Here is a 7528-nt window from a genome sequence, read left to right as displayed (position 1 = left end):
CCTCTGGCTTTCCATACTCCTATCAAGTATGTTGATAAAGCCTCACTCCAAAACAATTTGGTATTAATAAGGAACAATATAATATTTCTCTATCATGTCTTCTACTCGTGGCTGAACTATCTTTATCAGTTTTCTGGACTAGTTTTATCAATTGATGCCGTTTGATAGCCTAAATCTTCCTGCTAAAGCTGAGATAATTCTCGGTGTGACTCAGTGGAGGCGTAAAAGTAATGGGACAAAGTCTATAGTGTTACTCTATCACCACTAGATTCTTGTGTTCTTTTCACCGCCCCCTTAAGACTGCTGGTCAGCCTCCGCAGTCTGGCTTATCATCCTTAACCCTTATTTCTTCTCCTTCCAGCAAAGTAATTGTCCGTTTTCTGACTGTCACAATACTTTATCAATTCATTTACTCAATTGTGTTTTTTTATTAATATGAAACCTGAAGACCCAAAGTAGTCAGGAGAAGTTCATAGTCTTGCTGACTGGCTCTTTCTCAGCCATATCAGTGCTAGGTGTGAGATAAGCAAGAGGGTAAACGCTAAATCACTATTTCAAAGGTTCTGGTTGGCGCCTTCTGAAATTTATGGCATTCCGTCTGCTCTCGGGCCACTCCTCGTGCACATTGTGCCAGCCGGGCGCTGCCAAATGTGAGGAATTGATCTACATTCCGATCCCCCTTAAATCTCCCTCTATAGTGTAATGCTCAAATCGCCAAGCTGTTTCTCATTTGACCGCATATTAAGTGTTCCTCCTCTGCTGTTTGGAGTTTTGTGCTCTCTCTCTTCCCCCTCCCCTCTCTTTCTCTGTGTCTCTCTCTCTCTCTCTCTCTTCTCTCTCTCTCTCTCTCTCTCTCTTCTTCTCTCTCTCTCTCCTCTGTCTCTTCTCTCTCTCTCTCTGTCTCTCTCTCTTCTTCTCTCTCTCTTTCTCTCTCTCTCTCTTCTCTCTCTCTCTTTCTCTTCTTTCTCTCTCTCTCTCTCTCTCCTCTCTCTCTCTCTCTCTCTTTCCTCTCCCCCTCTGTTTCCATCTATTGTAATAATCTCCTCCACTATCAGTTCATAGATTTTTTAAAGTTTTAGGACCGGAACATGTTAGCATATATACAGTAGAACGGGTTAACTGGATAATCGATTCTAAATTTTCCTTCTTCCCAGTGAGACTGCAAGTGTTGGCCCCTTGGCCCGAGCTATAAATCTGATAGAAAATAGGACAATCTATGTTATAAAAGTATATTTTGGGGAATTATTTTGGGGAATCGTTTAAATGTGTTCAACAGTGGGTTTGCATTACAAGGTCAGGAGGAAGGTTATCCCATTACTTCCCTGTGGAGAGGGGGGAGCCAGTCTGTTTGTCTGAAGGTGTAAACGGGACTGACACGTTGGCACCCCTATAACACTCTGTTCTGCCACCTGGTTCAGTCTGGTCTGCATTGGCTCACTCTGTACTGCAGGCTCAGGTCTCCCTGTTGGGCAAATATGGATACTCTCACACACTGGGCTTTTCCATGTATTTATCTATTCGTTTATTTGAACAGGAAATTACTACAAAAAACACATTTCATACACTTAAGAAATGATCATTGTACCAGATTTAACAGCTCATTTCCATCTCTGTGGTTCAAGAATAACAACCCAGAACCCAAGAGTCTAAGAATGGATAATTGACTAATTTAAAGTCCAATTCAAGAATGGAGAAAAAAAAAACATTTTCTGAATTGAAATGAAAATCCCCAATCCAACCCCTAAATTGTCTGCTGGCTTCAATGTTACTTCAGGAGTGTTAGACGAGACTCTGCAGAGGTTTGGAACAGGAATTCGGTGCATCAACTCTCCACCCCCCAGTGCCTCCTACTAACTGCTTCAAACCCATGTGGTTTAATGTGTGGAAACATTGTGGCTCTTACTGCGGCTCTAACATACAAATCTATACAAGACACTCCGCCTCCACTCAGCCCACATGACAGCAAACCGCGGAGAACAACACATTTGACAAATGTGATTTTTGAGAAAGTGCATTATGTCGGTGGTGAGACAGGTGTGTGAATGTTACCCCATTTGTCTAAATGAAGGAATCTACAGTAGTATCTAATTATCGAATCTTACATATTTAATTTATCTCCACTTACTATTAATGTGTGTCGAGTCATGATTATTTAGACTAGTCGGTTTATTTGAGGAATTCTCTCATTTTGGTTTTGAACTATTGCTGTGTTTAACTTTTTTTGCCAGTGTTTATTTTCTAACCAGTTATTTCAAACTGAAAATCTACGTTTGAATTTAATGGCAGGGTCTGACGTTTAGATTTCTCTCTTCTTTTTTTTTGCCGCTGGCTTGAACAATGTCTTTATGTACCGCTGTTTCATGTGTCTAGATTCTTTTATTCCCGATCCCCTAGCATAAGGGGACTGGGTGCGTGTTTACTTCAATTACGGAATACCTACCTTTTTTTCAAACATTGAGTGCTTTTGTGAATTTCCCTAAGAACTCTTCCTAAAGTGTCTGAAGTTTGTCATGCCATTCATCCACACAGTGTTAATCTCTCCCCTTCAACACCTTTCCAGGTCGTCTGTTGAAATAACTTCTTTTTAAAACCTCCTTTTTTGTTTTCCAGCCATCAAGACTTACTTCATCTCAGGGACACGGATTCTAAATGGCTCCGGGGACAACCCTCCGGAGGGGTTTCATGGCCCCCAAAGCTTGGGCTGTACTGGTGGAGTACTACCAGTCCCTGAGAAGGCTACATAAGGTCAAATGTGGTCAAAGGTCAAGAATGGGGGACGTCAGAGTTCTATTCATTAGGGCACACAATACACTTTTTAAAAATTTTCTCACCAAGAAAAACGAAACAAGCGGTTCTCATTGACAATCCAGATGTCCCTCCCTGCTTCAGTCCATTTTCCTTTGTTTGGTGCCTAATAATCCACCCACTATCTCTCTAATTAAAGATGAATCCAACCCTAACCTATTATCTTCCATCCTTGCTCTGTGCTTCCTTCCAATTCCCCCTCCACCCTCCCACCTCTCCCTCACTCCTCTCCTCTCTCATTCTACTGTCACTGGGCTTCAGTCTTACCCCTGGGCTTACTTTTTTAAACTCACCATTTAGAAATTGGTTTCCCTCAATTGTGCAACTACTCGTATTTTATTTTTAAAAATGGGTTCCGTCCATTTTAAAAGGTGTGATATGATTGTGAATGAATTGTCTTTTTAAATATCGAAAAGTTCCCTCATTATGTAACAAGATGTGGTTTAGTATGAAAACATGATACTTAGGAAGTCATGTACCTCTTATTAATATTTCTAAATGTTTCCCCGTGCCATCTAAGGTGATATATTGATTATTTCCGTGTTTGGCTTTGTCCCTTTGTCCGCATGCACACTGCAAATAAGTTCCTGGAAACAGTAGACTCATCTAGTGAACTTAAAACAAGCCATCACTGTGTAGCTTCACTCTGTGGGTAACTGTCATCTGAGGTTGTTGGCCTAACTGTGGTTTGAATTGGAGTTTGAGGTCAAGTCGTGCCTTGTCTTTGTCATCGTTCTCTCACAGAGACATTGCATTCTCTCTCCACACACACACACACTGTTCAATCTCCCACTTGCCTCTCTTTACAATAAAACGTCCAATAGCTCCAGGAAACAATCTGCACAGCAGATCGGGCCAACTATGATGTTTTTATGGGGATGTGCAACTGACTAAACCTTTAATACTTACACCTGTTTTAACATTAGCTTTATTTCTCCATACTGATAGTGATGATATGTTATCTTTTTACTTGATGTCTTGTGACGCGTTTACCACCCATATTTTGTTTTAGTAATTATCCGTTTTTTGGTTGTTGATGTCTCCACGAGGTTGGTGGCACCTTTTGGGGGGGCGCTGTGGTAATGACTGGGGCAGAATGGTGGATTATCAAATACATCAACGCATGTTTTCAATGTGTTTGATGCCATTCCCTTTCTCGTTCCACCATTATTATTGGTTTCTCCCCCTCAGCAACCTCCTGTGTTCTGTCACTATATATATTAGTTTTGTTTGCTGGTTTTAATATTCTTTTACTGTTTTTTCCATTTGGTTACTACTGTACAAACGTACTCTGCTCTGTCAGTATGGTTGGAAGAAAATATATCGGTTTATGTATTATTGTCCATGTTCTCCAATAAACCGTTTTTAGCAAATAGATACATTTTGTGTTTAATTTTTAGTTGGTTATCCATTCCCCAAAAGCTACATATAAATAAAATAGTTCCAACTTGAATATCTGTATCATCAGGAATTCATGTTTAACTCAGAACTAAAATCTAATTTAGCTTCAAAAAGACCTACCATTGATGAGCTTTCAATGACTGAAACCAAGTAGGTATCTCATTCCCAATGCATACGTTAGAATACCCTGTCATTTCCATCGCACATTATACTACTTTGTAAACCTGTAATGTGTTTCAACTGTCCTGCTGTGGTTTGGTCGTACGTCTCAGTGCCTCATGTCCACATGTGTTATATAGGAATTTCCATTTGTTTTAATATTCTCAGACCCTGCACATTGAAACCGCTCTGTGCTCACTGCTCAATCCACTCTTTGCACCCCTTCATCTCCTTCTCCACTCTTTCTCTTCGGTGTGTGTGTGTGTGTTTATCACACACCGCACACTTTCCAACTCCCAGCTGGGGCCCCATCATCGGCCCTGTGAAAGTGGAACACGAGGGTTAATCGTACCCTTACGTAGCCCCTCTCAGAGCCGGAGGACCCTGATCTTTCATCTAATCCACCTCATGGAGACCTCAGTAACCAATGACCTGCCTGCCAGCAGTCATTTTTCTACCCCCACTTTCCAACCTTGTTTCAATCTTAAATGTAATCAATCTCGGACCTCGATCCTTCAAAGTGCTGTTGGTTTTTTTTTGCTGTAAATGAGGAATCTTAGGGATTGTGAGAAGGTTGCGTTACATTTTGGTTGTTCTTTTAACTTTCTCGAGGTGGTGGGGGTGTAGTTCTCTTTGGGGGGAAGTTCAGGTGTGCAGAGTTATACTGCAGATTCCCTTTAACCCTTGTGATTTTTAGCTGATCCATACAGTGAGGGAAAAAAGTATTTATCCCTTATTTTTTACGTTTGCCCACTGACAAAGATATCCATCTATAATTTTAATGGTAGGTTTATTTGAACAGTAACAAATACAACAACAATCCAAAACATTCAAAAATGTTATAAATTGATTTGCATTTTATTGTATAGTTTTGACCCCTCTCAATCAGAAAGATTTCTGCTCCCATGTCTTTTATACAGGTAACATCTGAGATTGGACCTCTTAAGAATCTCCTAATCTCCTTTTCTTTAAAACCCTTCCACAAAACAATCAATCAATCAATTCCAAACTCTCCAACATGGCCAACAAAAGCTCTCCCAGGATGTCAGGGACAAGATTGTTGACCTACACAGACTGAATGGGCTAACCATCCCAACAGTTGGTGAGAAGGTACACAGTTATTCAATTATTCAAATGTAAGACACAAAACTTCAATCTCCCTCGGCCTGGGCTCCTTTCAAGATCTCACCTCGTAGAGTTGCAATGATCATGGGCACGTGAGGAATCAGCCCAAATACAGGATATCTTTTCTCGGTATCTGGGACCATATCACCAAATATTAACCCTCGTAATAAATCCTGCAGCATAAAGGTCCCCCTGCTCAAGAAAGCACATATACAGGCCTCTAAGTTTGCCAATGAACATCTGAATGATTCAAGGAAACTGGGTGAAAGTGTTGTGGTCAGATGAGACCAAAATCGAGCTCTTTGCCATCAACTCAACTCACCGTGTTTGGAGGAGGAGATCTCCTATGACCCCAAAACACCATCCCCACCGTCAAACATGGAGGTGGAAACATTGTCCTTTGGGGTGTTTTTCTGCTAAGGGGACAACACTCCTGCATCAACCTCCTTCCCTCAGCCAGGGCATTGAAAATGGTTGGTTGGGTATTCCAACATGACAATACCCAAAACACACAGCCAAGGCAACGGAGGTGGCTCAAGAAAACACATTAAGGTCCTGGGTGCCTGCCAGTCTCCAACCTTAATCCCATAAAAATCTGTGGAGGGGCTGGTTTCGTTGCCACTCCTCGAAACCTTAATACTTGGAGAGATCTGCAAAAGGGTGACCAAATCCCTCCTGAGATGTGTGTCCAAACCTGGTGCCAACTCTCTACTCTGTGTTCCTTTTGCCACCAAGTACTAAGTCATGTTTTGCAGAGGGGTCAAATACTTATTTCCCTCATTAAAATGCAAATCAAATTTATAAAATTTTTACATGTGTTTTTCTGGATTTTTTTGTTATTATTCTGTCTCTCACTGTTCAAATAAACCTACCATTAAGATTATATAATCATTTCTTGTCAGTGGCAAAGCGTACAAAATCAGCAGGGGATCAAATACTTTTTTCCTCACTGTACATTTATAGAGTGATTGTCCTCCTTTTCATCTATGTGAAAATGAGGTAATCTTTCAGATACTCTACCCTTAATCAGATGGACTTTGAACTTTTATCATATCTATTTCTATAAAATTCGCCAAAGAGTGTTCCTTTACGACATGGCTGGCTGCCAGTCCAAAAAATACTACTAGAAAGATGTTAATGCTTCTACTAATTTACTGTCCATGTTCTGTCTTCTCTCTCCTCACCTGTCTGTCTGTCTGCTCTCCTCCACCTTCTTTCTTCTCTCTCCTCACCTGTCTGTCTGTCTGCTCCTCCTCTCCTGTCTTCTCTCTCCTCCCACCTTCTTCTACTCTCCTCACCTGTCTGTCTACTCTCCTGTCTGTCTGTTGTCTTCTACTCCACCTCCACCTTCTGTCTGTCTCTCTCCTCCTGTCTTCTCTCTCCTCCTCTCTGTTTCTTGTCTGTCTGTCTGTCTACTCCCTCTGTCTGTCTGTCTGCTCTCCTCTCCTGTCTGTCTGTCTGTCTACTCTCCTGTCTGTCTGTCTGTCTACTCACTCCTTCTTCTCTCACCTGTCTGTCTGTCTGTCTACTCTCCTCACTGTCTCCTTGCTCACATTGACTTGATCACTTCTCCCATCATCAACATTCTCACCATTTCTTTCTTTCATCTTGCTAAAACTGTAGAACAGCTTTGCTGAAACAGTGTTTCGAACAGTTTTATGTAGTACGTTTATGAGATTGCCATGATGTTCCATCTCTATCTTTTGTTTATATCTTTTACAATTTGAAAATCTAAATGAAGGTGATCCCTTTTTTCAACTAAACAAGGCAAATGCAATAAGGAAAATGCAACTCAAGTAACATCTAAGACTTACATATACTAATTTATCCCCAGGTGATCTGTTTCATGGGCAATCAACAAGATGTCATAGTACACAGCTTTAATGTACTGTAATGCCATTTGTGATTGATGTGAAAAGCGTCTGTTCCTCCTCCTGCTATCCTAGAGATTCTCCAGTCCATTTGCACGCGTGGCACATATATACATCCCCTCCCCATCGCCAAAAGGTTCAGCCGCTTACATGGACTCCGGCTGCAT

The sequence above is a fragment of the Coregonus clupeaformis genome, chromosome 1, assembly GCF_020615455.1.
Source record: "Coregonus clupeaformis isolate EN_2021a chromosome 1, ASM2061545v1, whole genome shotgun sequence".
NCBI lineage: Eukaryota > Metazoa > Chordata > Actinopteri > Salmoniformes > Salmonidae > Coregonus > Coregonus clupeaformis.
Note: the sequence above shows the minus strand (reverse complement) of the source record.